The sequence below is a fragment of the Galeopterus variegatus genome, unplaced genomic scaffold (genome assembly GCF_000696425.1).
Source record: "Galeopterus variegatus unplaced genomic scaffold, G_variegatus-3.0.2 Scaffold1675, whole genome shotgun sequence".
Lineage (NCBI taxonomy): Eukaryota > Metazoa > Chordata > Mammalia > Dermoptera > Cynocephalidae > Galeopterus > Galeopterus variegatus.
Window position 1 is genome coordinate 580,774 of NW_007727786.1, and position 13,017 is coordinate 593,790.

Below are 13,017 nucleotides of genomic sequence, written 5' to 3' on the forward strand. Positions count from 1 at the left end.
CTCAATATTTATTTAAATGACCCACATTCCATCCGTAGTCTATGTCCCCATCTAATAAATCTTTATTTGTTTTCAGATGAAGGGAAATTTAAGATTATTATGCCAAAAATGTAATTTACCCAGACTTCATGTCAGAGCTCTTAACACTGTAGGGAATCAATATTTGAATCTCTAGTCTCTGCCTTGACAGCCTTCTTTCTGCCATATTAGAAGTTAAGTGTCTCTAGCTCATCTTATTGGAGATTCATGGACATGTTTCATTAGCATTAATGAGACATTAGTATCTAATGTAAACACATCTCATAGTATTTTTCTCCTGTTGCTGAAAGCCACTGGTAATATTTATCAGAATACTTTGAAATTGTGTACTAAAATCTAGTCTGGTATTCTGAGTGAGTGGTATGACTTAGTTTTGGATCACATATGATATATGGCCTTCACCAAACAAAACTTTAATGCTGGTATCATGGTCATAATCTCTTACCGTCTTCCTTTGTCTTCTTTGCAAAGGCTTTGTGCAACATTCATGTTCATCCACTGGGTGGCAATGTGTACTCAAGAATGTTTACCATTTCTAGTTGCCTCAGTCTAATGGAATTTAAGGTGTCAAACTTTTTTATCTGGAAAATAGCTATTGTACCAAATCTTAAGAAATAGTATTGTCTGAACGCAAGCTCCTACCTGGAGGTGACTATGGAAATTTTCATAATGTTAATACTTCCTACCATTTACTCTTAACCATGTTCTCTCTTCTGCCAACATGTTCACACACCACACATTTGCAGAAATAGATTACCCCATATGCTCTTCTCATTTGTCAGCATTTTATGGTTTTTCCTACCTCACTCTTTAAATACTTACATATTACAGCTGAAGGGAAAATAATAACAAAAAAAAAATACATACGTGACTTCTCCAAATTTCTCTAAACCATTTATCAACTCCAATGTTCTTAGTACCCTATCTCTTTTAACTGTGGCCATTGCCTGACAATGGACTTTTCCCCTTTTCCATCTTTTCTTGAATATTTCACTCCCTCCACAGTAAAATCAAGAGATAGACCATTAAACTCCTGTATAGTGCCATACGCATTCTCTTTGGGTTTGTACTACATCCTAGATAAATAGAGCAGATTCTGGATATTCATATAGTCTTGGGAAGTCATATGTTTCTCTTCCACTTAAATTCTGTGGAGGATTTGGTGAAGGGACACAAAAACCAACCACATTGTATATTGATAAAATTAAATTAAATTAAATTAAAAAAAATAATTCTGTCAAAAATGTAGAATGATACCCATTAACCTGCTCTAGGTAGGGTTTATCTTCAGTTGAGAGGGAAAAACTTCCAAGAAATTAAATTTTATGTTAAGTATGATTTCAACTGTGAAAACCCCCACAAAAATATGTACATATTTTAAAAATTGTAAATAAAATATTAATAATAGTAATGTTAGATGTTGGAATTAGGAAAGCCTTTGTTTCTCTTTTCTGCTCTTTTGTCTTTTTTATAGTATTAGCTTTAACTATGCTTTTTCAAATGAAAAAAAAAATATGTAAGTGTTCTTAAATAATCTCTTATCTTTCTCCTTCCTAGAATGAAAAATTTCTGTTTCCTTCATATATCCTATTTAATTTTCTATCTATTTTTCCAAAAGGTACTTAATAATATTTTGATATTTCCTTGACTCTCCACATGGTGCTGGTTACTGCTGAGTGTAATGGGAGGTTTGGCTCATTTTAAAAAAATAAACTAATTTAGAATAGCTTTAGATTTACAGAGATTGTAAAGATAGTACAGAGAGTTCCCATACACCCTATACCCAGTTTCCCCAATATTAACATCTTAGTTTGGTACACTTGTTACAATTAATGAACCAATATGATACATTATTATTAATTAATGTCCTTACGTTATTCAGATTTCCTTTGTTTTTACCTAATGTTCTTTTTCTGTTCCAGGATACCATAAAATTGGCTGATGCTTTTTAACTCTCATCATAAAGGTCAATATTAAAAAGTACTGTCTATTGCATGCAAGGCCTTACATTAGGAATGCAATTTTTAAAAAAGTCTCTTTTCAGCTAGATTTTTTATTTTAGCTGAGAAAATTAAACAAACATATATAATATTATAATCCCATTCATTAATCCTAATATTAACCTCAAAAAGTTCACATAGTAGTGTTAGTTCACTTTTCAGTTCCTACCCATGAGTATGGTCTAGATACTCATAGAGAGGGGTGAAGTGTGTTGTAAGAGGGGATTTTGGGACTGGATCAAGATGGGAGGAATGGCATCTCTAAAGCCATCTTTAGAAACACCTAGTTGAGAAGCAGAGATGATGACATAATCAGAAAAGACCTTAGATCAGAACCAGCAAGATTTCTCCAGCTGTGAGTTCAAATTCAATTGCCAGAGGTTTGCACATCACCTCTGGCAATCCCTCTTAAGCTGTGACTCTCCAAGGAGTTTTGAACTCAGCTAATAATTTTCTGGAAAAACATGTTTATACACACAGGCATACAAACAGACACACATGCACATAACCAAAAAATCAAATAATATAACTGGAAGAGATTTTTACATATTTTTTTCAGATGAGTAAACTGAAGCCCCAGTATAAAGAATATTAGAGCTGAACATGACCTTAGAGATCATCCACTTAAAGATTCTACATACATGAATACTGAGACCCTGAGAGGTCTGATGACTTTCTTAGGGTCAACCTACAGTTAGTAGTATGGAACTAAATGCCAACTCTCTTGACCTTCAGATCAGAGCTCTTTTCACCACAGAGCTTTGCCTCATTCAATCATTTATTTATACATTCAACTCATTCATTCATTCTACAAAAAATTTTTGAATAGCTGCTTTGTGCTTGGCACTGTGCTGGGGTCTGCCCGTACAAATTTTGAGAGTTTGCACCATTTTAAAGTTGAATAAAAAACTGGGTAAACTGCCACCAGGTGGCATAAGCCCCCAGACTGGCAAGGATATTTGTAGGTAATTTTTAGTAACCATTCAATTTTTCCTCTTAGACATTTTTTCAAATTCACACGGTGAGAACTGGTTCGAGAGCACAATCCAGGCTTATTTTCTATCAAGGTGCCACCAATCTTCCAGCCTCTCAGGCAGACGTCTTTGAGTTATGTTTCTGTTTCATTTTATCTTCTACTTACTGAGTCACTGCTTGTTCAGACTGGCTCCTTCCCTCATCTTTAGTTCCTTCATAAAAACCTCCAATTTAACAATATCAGGAAAGAAACACCTTGGGCTGGTCTCAGCTTACTGCAAGTTCACTGCTGCCTTTGCTCCTGCTGTTCTCTTTCCCTGAAATTCCTTTTTTTAAGCTCTTTCATCATCAACTCACCAATGTTCAATATTTGAGCAGCTATTATGTTGATGGTGATATGTAAAAAGCCAAAGATTGTACTCTCCCACCATACCAGAATCTGCTATGTCCCTCCCCATCCTGCTGAGAGTAGAGAAGATCTAGTAAGTAAAATAAGTGTATGAATAAATAATTGCTATATTGGAGGTATTTACCAGGCATAGTGGTTACCAAAGTAACAGCCTGACAGAGGTGATCAAGAAAGAAATTGGTCCTTAGGTTAGTTCTGAAGTTAACTCAAATAGTTTAAATGGATACAGGGTCAAAGATTGTTCTACACAGTGAGGTTAAATGTTGTGGCACTTCAAAGTCTGACAATTTTAGACGTAAAGAAGGTATGATATATATATAGGCACGTGGCTAAAGTTGATATTAAGAAGAAAGGCAGGGACCAGATTAAGAGGGTCCTTGAATGACATGTAAAGAAGTTAGAACTTAATCCTTTAGGCATTAGGAGCCATTACAAGATTTAGAAAAGAGGATGACACAAATAGATTTGCATTTTAGAAAGATCCTACCTGGCTGTTTGTGGCATGGATTGGAGAGAAGTGAAACCAGATACACAGTAACCAGATAGGAAATGACCTGGTTGGGGATGTTAAGGCCCGAACAAGTAAAAGCTGCACTGAAGGAGAGGCAGGGATGAATTTGAAAGATTCAACAAAATTTAGTGAGGAATCAAAACTGGGAGTGAAGAGTGCTACCTAGCACTCCTGGGTGTCTACCAAGTTCCTGGCTTAGGTCACTGGATGAGGGTGATGCCATTAATTAGGACGGGGGATATAGGAAGCTCAACAGTTTTTAGGAGTTGTGGTGGTAGTGAATATCTTGTGTTTACTTTGAGACATATTGCATGATTATCTGCACTAATCAACCTCACACATTAATATGTAGGTGAGAATAAAAAAAGTCTCAGTAATGAAAACTTCCTTACTACCTTTCATAAATCAATCCATCTGTTAGTCCAAAAATTTTAAGTGTCTCCTTTATGTCTTATAAGAAGTCAGGTACAATGGGACCATATGTCCCAAGTTTTCCAAGATAGTTTCATTTTCCTACAGTTTTATTCTTTCAAGAAAAACAGTTAGTTCAGTATTAATCAATGTGATTTAATTTTTATATCTTGTAAGACTTTACTCTTAATTTAATTCATAAATGGCTAAAAGGTTTAAGGTTTAAATCCTGCAAGTAAGGAATCTGTAGTCCAGTCCAGAAGAATGCAGTACCCATTAGAAAAGTTTTTAGTGGTAAACTGCGATGTTGTTCATGGGGCATCCAGAAAGTGGCGCTCATTTTGGGTAGGAGGAATTAGAGAGGGCTGCACTGAGGAGAAACTGTTAACTGCAGCAAGGCTCTAAAGAACAAACAGTATCTGAAAAGTCAGACAGCGGGTGAGGAGAGCAGCATTAGGAAAGACACCAGTTGAAATGACCTTACTGTTCAAGTGAGACTGAAGACCTTGGCCCATCTTGATTAGCCTTTCCACTCAGCCACAGAGTGACTAAATTAATCTTCTAGGTTGTATTACTCCTTTTTCTACTTTCCTATATCCGTCTTCTCTTCGGTATTCACTTTGTGATAATTTCTTTAAGATATAATAAAAAATTCTAGTTGTGTGGTTTTCAGATTCTGTTTTTCCATTCCCTTACTGGCATTTTTCAAATTGCACTTCATTCTGAATTTTAGCTTTTCTGATCTTAGTCCTGAAAGCTTTTGATAAATTTTAGTATTCCCTAGTCACCCTGGTTTTTATTTTTGGTAACATCCCCATTTGCCTGTGAGGTCCACACACAGCCTTTTGAGGTAACGTAATTGAAACTCCCATTAGAGTTAACTGTTTAATAATGAGATATTTTTATAACATATTCTCAAGAGCTGTAGATGAAATAAACACTTGGAACTGAAAATCTGTAATGTAATAAGGATGTATAATAGTGCCTCCTGCACATTCAATAAACGTTGTAGGCATTCTATAAGTCTTTCTGAATGAATGAATTTTATATAATAACCTATTAATAAAGAGGACTGTATCTTCTTTGTTAAATATTTTGCACAAATACTTTTTATTGCTAGAACAAGAAATGCAGTAGGAGGCTCAGGGGATAGTCTGCTCAGCCATGATGCTTCTGCAGATGATTTCCTCTGGCTGCTCTTTCAGTCTAGGCAAGCTCTGGGTACCTGGTGCTCCAAAGTGAGGTGAGAGTCGGGGATCTGGTGTGTCAACCCCCTTTTCTCTTGGGGGGCCTGAGTTCAGGGATCTCTATGAAGTGCATCAAAACATTAGTCCAAGTGTCTGATGTTCCACTTCAGCCATTTGTTTACAAGTAGGAGTTCTAAATCCTTTGAAAACTGTTTGTTTTTTAAAGTTGGTAAGCATTCCTTTTATAATTTGTTTACATTGTTTTTGAATGAACTACTAATGTCAATGATAGAGCAAAATTAAAATTCAACAAGCTTCACTTTGGTGGTTGACCATAAATTCCAAATTAGCAAAGTCCAAATTAATGAGATTTTATTATCTGTGTGTATATATGTATCTATGTAGGGTTACATGTATGTGAATTAAGAATCGTAGCAATTTAGTACTAGAAGGAGACATAAAAGAATTCTGTCTTAAACCATAGACTTTGCAGATGAAGAGTCATGTGACTGGTAAATTGTTCTTTTTCTTGTACCCAAGAGACTAGTTCTATATTTAAACACAATCCATAAATAGCCTCCTTTACAGATATAATGCCATAGCTCTGCTGAGCACATTACGTGTTATATAATGCTCTTCTGTTAGCTATGTCTCAACATCTACAAGTCTATAGGCACTTCGAAGGTAGAGATCATGCTGTATTTATCTTTGCATTCCCCATAGTACCTGTCCCAGCCCTATCTCTGCTGCTGATACTGGATTGAGCATCAAGCATCTGCAGGCAGCCATGATCCTACACTGAAATAGAGGAAACAGGCATCAGGGTGGTAGGTCTCCTGTGGGCTTGGCAAATTTTCTTTCACTCCAGGACATTTGAAAATTTCCCAAGACAACCTAGTTTGCTATTTGGAGCCCTGACGTTTCCATTCTTCACCTGTTAGTTATGAATCTGTGCCTTTGTGTCCAGGTCCACCCATCCCATTGTTTCCCTACCCCAATCTCAACTGCCTTGAACTAGACTGGGTTTTGCCATTTCCTGGTTCGGATGCAAATTAGAATTGCTGCCACTTCCCCACCTTCTCACTACTGTGCCTCTGGCTCAGCCAACTTCCTCTTGGCATGCTGTGTGGTAAATAACTCAGGCAGCCTGCAGAAATCCCACTCTGAGAGCTAAAGCTGTCGCTTACCTAACACTACTACATAAAATAAAATGAGTGTTAAATGATTTGAAAGAATGAATTTAGATGTTCATTATTCACCCCACAAATAATTATTGTGTACCTAATACATACCATACCAGACCCTGTTCTGAGTGCTGTAACTATAGTAGGGAACAAAATCAAGTCCCTGCCCTCATGGGGTTTACATTTTAATCAGGGAGAGACACAATAAACAAATAAATGGTTATATAGTATAAAGTCACTGCTAGAAAGTAAGTGCTGTGACGAAACATAAAGCAATAAAAGGGAATAGAAAATGACAGGAGGGGATGCTTCTTTAGATAGGATGCTCAGGGAAAAGCTCGACAGGCATTTTGGAATCATCTGCATACAGACGGTATTTAAAGCCATAGGGTGAGTGACATCATCTGGAAAATAGCATAGTTAGTGAAAAGATGTGGGAGGACTCGGCCTTGGGGCATTCCAACATTTAGACATAGGGAAGGTGAGGAAGATTCAGGAAGGAAGGTCAAGAAGGAATAGCCAGTGAGGTAGAAGGCAGGACAGTGGAGTGTTCTGGAAGCCAAACTGAGAAAATATTTCAAAAAAGGAGAACAATTGGCAAAGACCAACAGTTGACCTTTAGATTTGCAACGTGGAAGTTAATGGTTATCAGGGTAATAGCAGTGTAATTGAAATGAAGGGGACCCTGATAGGAATCAGCTCAAGGTAAAATGGGAGAAGAAATGGAGAGATGAATGTGCACAGTCACTTTGAGGCATATTGCTACAAAAGGAAGCAGAAAGTCGGTGATGCCTAGGGAGAGCTGTTGGATCAAGAAAGCCTTTTATATTTCTAAGATGGAAGAAATCAGAGTATTTTTATGTGCATTGAATAAAGATGCAGTAAAGAGTGAAAAGTGGTAACGCAAAAAAGACAGGGCTTATTGTATTGGCAAGAGGCAGTAGGATTCAGTGTGCACATAGACCACCTGTAAAAATTTAACTTTCTGTAGAAGACTTAGGACATTTCAAAAGAAGGCAAGCAGATAGTCAATGGTAAATTAACCATTTTGGCAAGTGCACACTTCATTTTTGGTCTGTTTTGCTTTCTCATCATTAAATTAAGTTGCTGTTCATGATATATTTAAAATTATAATTAAAATGTTGTTATGCAGAATTTTAGACAGTGGCACTTCAATGAAGTTAGAAGTATCTTAATGATCTACAGTAGAACAGTTTGAAATTTCCAGTCTTGTGTATGGTAAATAATCTATTACTTTATTGTATTTAGACCCATATAATTAAAACAGTAGCAACTTCATTTTTGTCTGTGGCACTTCTGCTAACAGGGTTTTAGTTCTCTTGAGTAAAGTCTTACAGAAAACCCAAATGGGAAAAGCATGAACCTATGGACCTTTCCTGCTTGGGTTTTTCTCTCTATAGTACCACAGTTCCAAGTTCCCAGTCATAAATGGAGGTAGAAACTGACCTAAAGTCCAATCTACTTTTTATGAAAATATGAATTCTACAGGATGAGAAATTTAGATAAGATAAATAAGAAACAAGATTTTTAGGACACCAGAGCTGTGGTCATAAAGAGGGAGTAAACTCAGTGCATATAAAACCCTAATTAAGAGAGCCGTGACAGGTTCCTATTTGTGTAAAAGTAGAGATATTTATATCTAGAAAAAAATATTAAAAATAATCTATTAAAACCACTTTAACTTACAGATGAACAAACTCAGTGTCCAAGTGGTTAAATAACTTATATAAAGATGCAGAGGTGATTAATGGCTGTGTTGCATGAGTTTTTAAATTAATAAAAAGAAAACTAAAATAGTAATAATATTTATTGAGTGCTTTCATATAACAGGTACTATGCTGACCACTTTACAGTCATAACCTCATTTAAAATTTACAGCAACTGTATGAGGTGGAAGTAGGAGATCTCTTAACCAACTGCCACTTAAATCAATTTATCAAATTCACCAATTATCTTCATTTCCTTCTCTGTAAAACACACAGACTGATGCTGGTACCATGTTAAATGCTTGAGGCTGGTACATTTTTTAAAAAAATTTCTTTCCATTTATCCAATCTGCAGTCTGCAGGTGTCATCTACATTGGTATCAGTATCACCTGGGAACTTGCTGAAATGCAAATTTTCAAACCCCTACTGAACCAGTAACTCTGGGGTGAGATCCAACAATTTGTGTTTTAAAGCCCTCCCTCCAGGTGATTCTGATGCTAAAGAAACACTGCTTTACAGTAAATGCTACTACAAGGGCCAAGTAGAAGCTCCTGGAGCTCCTCCAAACTAGTAAATTAAAATTAATACTGCATACTTGAGATATCATAAAGATCATTGCCACCATCAAAGACTTAAAAGCTATGTTTGCTTGAAGAAGTGATTCCTAACATCTTTCCATTTAAGTTGCCAGTTTGACTGGATTCTGGCAAATGACAATAGATTATTAGAACTCACTAAATGGCTAATTCCGTTGAAGCTGCTGTTTCAGATGTGGCCTTTTTTACTGAAGCAAACGGACGCCTCTCCTGGTGCCTAATAGGTAGTCATTAAGTTGGCCCATTTCTCCATTCCAAAAAACAGTCTTGTCTAAGGCTTATGTCAACTCTCTGGCTTTGTGCCAAAATTAGACCCACAAGGACCTTAACTGTTTTAACATCTCATAATACACCACATTAGTGCACTACATTTATGACATAATACTAGTAAGAACTGCATAGCAGGAAGTAACTGATGCTCTAGATACCCTTAAGACACATGTAAGCCAGTACCTGGGAGATAAAATCCATGAAAATTTAGGTGCCTACCATCTCAGTGAAGTTTCTAGGGTCTAGTTGTCTGCATCATGGTGTGATATTCTGTCCAGAAGTAAAGACTGTGTACTTTTGTGTCACTACCACTGAGAAAGAGGCACAATGTTTAGTAGGTATCTTTGGAATTTTGAAGTTGCATATACTACATTTGGTTGTTCTGCTTTGACTCACTTAGTCACTGACAAAAATATTTCCAGCTTTGAATAGAGCCGAGAGCAAAAATCCAACTCTTTGGTTAGTCAGATTTCAGTATAACAGGCTCTGCAATTTAAGTTTTTTTAAACCACTGGATCATAAGGTTCTTTAAGTGTTTCCGGTGGATAAGGAATCTGAATGGCGCCTGTGGCAAGCCCAAATAAGAGGATCACAGGAATCACAGTGTGGGCCTTCAGGATTTTGGAGCAAGTCTATGACCTCTTTATCAAGTCACTTATTTCTTCTGAAAAACAGTTCATGGTGTGAATATCTATCTGACCATAGATCTACAACTGACCTGTGACCCAAGCTTTCTAATATGAATTGGTTGTTTCAGATGCAGCTCATCATAAAGTTAGATGTGCCTAGGGGAGCTCCATCATCAAATGAAAGTGTTATATATGGCATTGGGCCTGAACAGATCCTAAAGGCAGTGGTAAGACATTAACAGATGGCTCGGCTCCCACTCCCATGGCTAGGAGGCTGGCTCATTGCCTTCTGTCCTTCAGCTCACACCCATGACCCCATGAGGAATTCCCTATGCCCTGTTGCCTGAGGAGAAAAATTTTGTTCCTGGTTTACAGATGATTCTGCCCAAAATGCTGGTACTAGGCATTCAGGAGTAGCATGGGTTGCAGTGGAAAAGAGAAATTTCCAACTAGGTAAAACTTCAAGCAGTACATCTTATGGTGAACTTTGCATGGAAACAAACACCTTGTTTCAGGAAATTGAGTCCTCAATTTGAATCATCATACCACTGTAAACATCAGAAACAACACATTTATATTAGGTAATCTACTGAGTTCAAGAGAAAAATGGACTCAATAGCTTAAAAGTATAGTCCACTTTGAGAACTAATACCATAGCAAAGGGTGCACATTCTTTAATCTAACACTTCCTGAATTAATCTGCTACACCACACTAGTGTTGTCTAGCAAACCACCCAAACCAGTGGCATACAGTAATAAATATTTCTGGCTGATACATCTAAAGTCAATTGAGGTTTGGCTGTTCTCTAGGCTAGCTTTGGGAAGGTTTGGCACAAAAAGTCTCTCATCCTCTTTGGACCAGTGGCTACCCGAGACATGCTATTCTCATCGTGAAAGGCAGAAGTTCAAAAGAGCAAGCCCAATTATGCAAACCCAATTGAAGCCTCTTCTCACATCATGACCGCTAACATCCTATTAGCCAAAGCAAGGCACATGGGGAAATGTAAGTTCAAGGGGTGAGGTAATATAGTCTTCTCATTGAGGAGGGGAACAAGGGTGAATATTTGCTGAACAATGATCCAATATACCGTGCCATCTGAATTTGAAACTTGTATTTTCATCTTTACAAAAATTTTTTTCAGTATGTTATTATCAAAGGGCTGCAGTAGTGCAAATAGTTGATTCAACGTTATAAGGAAAGTGAAGGTAAATGGTCAGGATCCCTCAGATGTCTAGAATCTTGCTGAGCATTTGATGTAAATATGCATGTGTTCCTTGGTTATTGTCTAATTTAATTGTACAGGTGCACCCAGGTGTCCTGGGTTATCAACTTGAGTATAAAGGACGAGTGGCTCTGATCCACGGGGCTCCCCTGCCCCTGGGCTACTCACAGGGGGTAGCCACGGGGAGGCCACTACTGCTGCTGGAGGCTGTTGCTGCCAGGGCCCCCAGGATGCCCCCAAGAGGCCACCGCCACTGCTGCTGCTGGATCTGTAAGCTGCTGCTGCTGCTGAGAAAGCTGAGGACTGAGCTCGTGTGGTCTGCCAGTGACTCTCAGGATCTTTCCCAATTACCTAGCTCGTGGACCCAGGTGTGAGGGATGGGGTGACCCAGCCAGTCATAGGAGTGGTCTGGTGACCCAGCCTGGCATGTGAAGGGTTTTGACCCAGTCTGTACAATGGGTTTGAAGGGTCTGTGGGCCTTAGTTCTACCAACATAATTGGCTATGTCGGCAGGATTCCGACAGTTGCCCTAATCAGACAAGTATAATTTAACAAACATTTATTGAGTGTTTTTAATTTGGGGGGCACTCAGAACTGAAAACAAATTAAAATCTGATGTGATGAATGCAACAAAAGCATTTACAACTCTCTAAGGTTGGTGTTGTTATTCCCATTTTTTAAATAAGAAACAGGTTCAGAATGATTAAATGATTTGTCCAATACAAACAGACAAAATTGAAATTTAACTTCTTGGTGGGGGGATGGGGGGAGCTAAAACCCTTCCTGTCATTCTACACAACCTTCCCCAGAAAGTGAACACAGAGGTGATCCAGTCCAATCCATCACTTAATTCTGAGATCCTTGTATCCTTAAGGCAGCAAAAAGCCAACATCTTGGTGAAATAAGCCCCATGGTAACAGATATATGAGGGATTACATATGCTTTCCCCTGTTCCATAATTCTTCCCTTTTAACTCATTGACTCAGATTGCCCATCAACCTAACCTTTATAATAATATTAAGTAGTAAGTCAGATTTGCATACCTAACATGGGCTAATAGAAATCTGAGATGCAGGAGGATACTTCGGTCAGTTTTTAAAATAACTGAGTCACAGGTGATAGCCTTTTAGAGGATTGAATTTTTGCTAATATAAGTTATTTTGATGACATAGGATTAAATTGAATCGACCATTGGGTCCTTTATTTATGAGAAGTAAAAGGATCATGGGCAGTAATCGGATATCCTGAGGGCTAGCATGTAAGTGTAATTATAACTTTCAGCTCTGTTAGGCACTATGAAGCTATTACTGTAATATTCTATTTCAATATTTTGTTAGCATATCATAACAGTTCCAATATGAAATGGCTCTTCATATTTGTTCGGAAGAATATCCATGAGTTTGAATTAACCGTACCACCATTAAGAAAAAATTATAGGTATTATATTATTGTTCCCATGTTAAGAAAGATAAACAGGAGAGCAAAATTAAAAATATGCTATTAACTGGAATAAAGTAACAAGTCACTGGAGAAGTTCAATGATAGGACAGAAGTCTACTGATTACTAGCCTGGATGGTAGACTTTTGGTTCATGAAACAAAATTTTTTGGGAATGATAAGGGCACAAAAACAAACCCAGCAGCCACTAAGGCTTAATTTTGTGTGGCCTGTCAGAGAAAGATTTAATGAAGCAAACTTAATGCTGTGGCAAGAACCAGGATAATTATGAATATTAGAATGGATTTGGGGGCCGGCCCGGTGGCGCACTGGATAGTGCGCCGCTTGGGAAGCGCGGTGGCGCTCCCGTCCGAGGGTTCGGATCCCACGTACAGACTGGCTCCCGCTCACTGGCTGA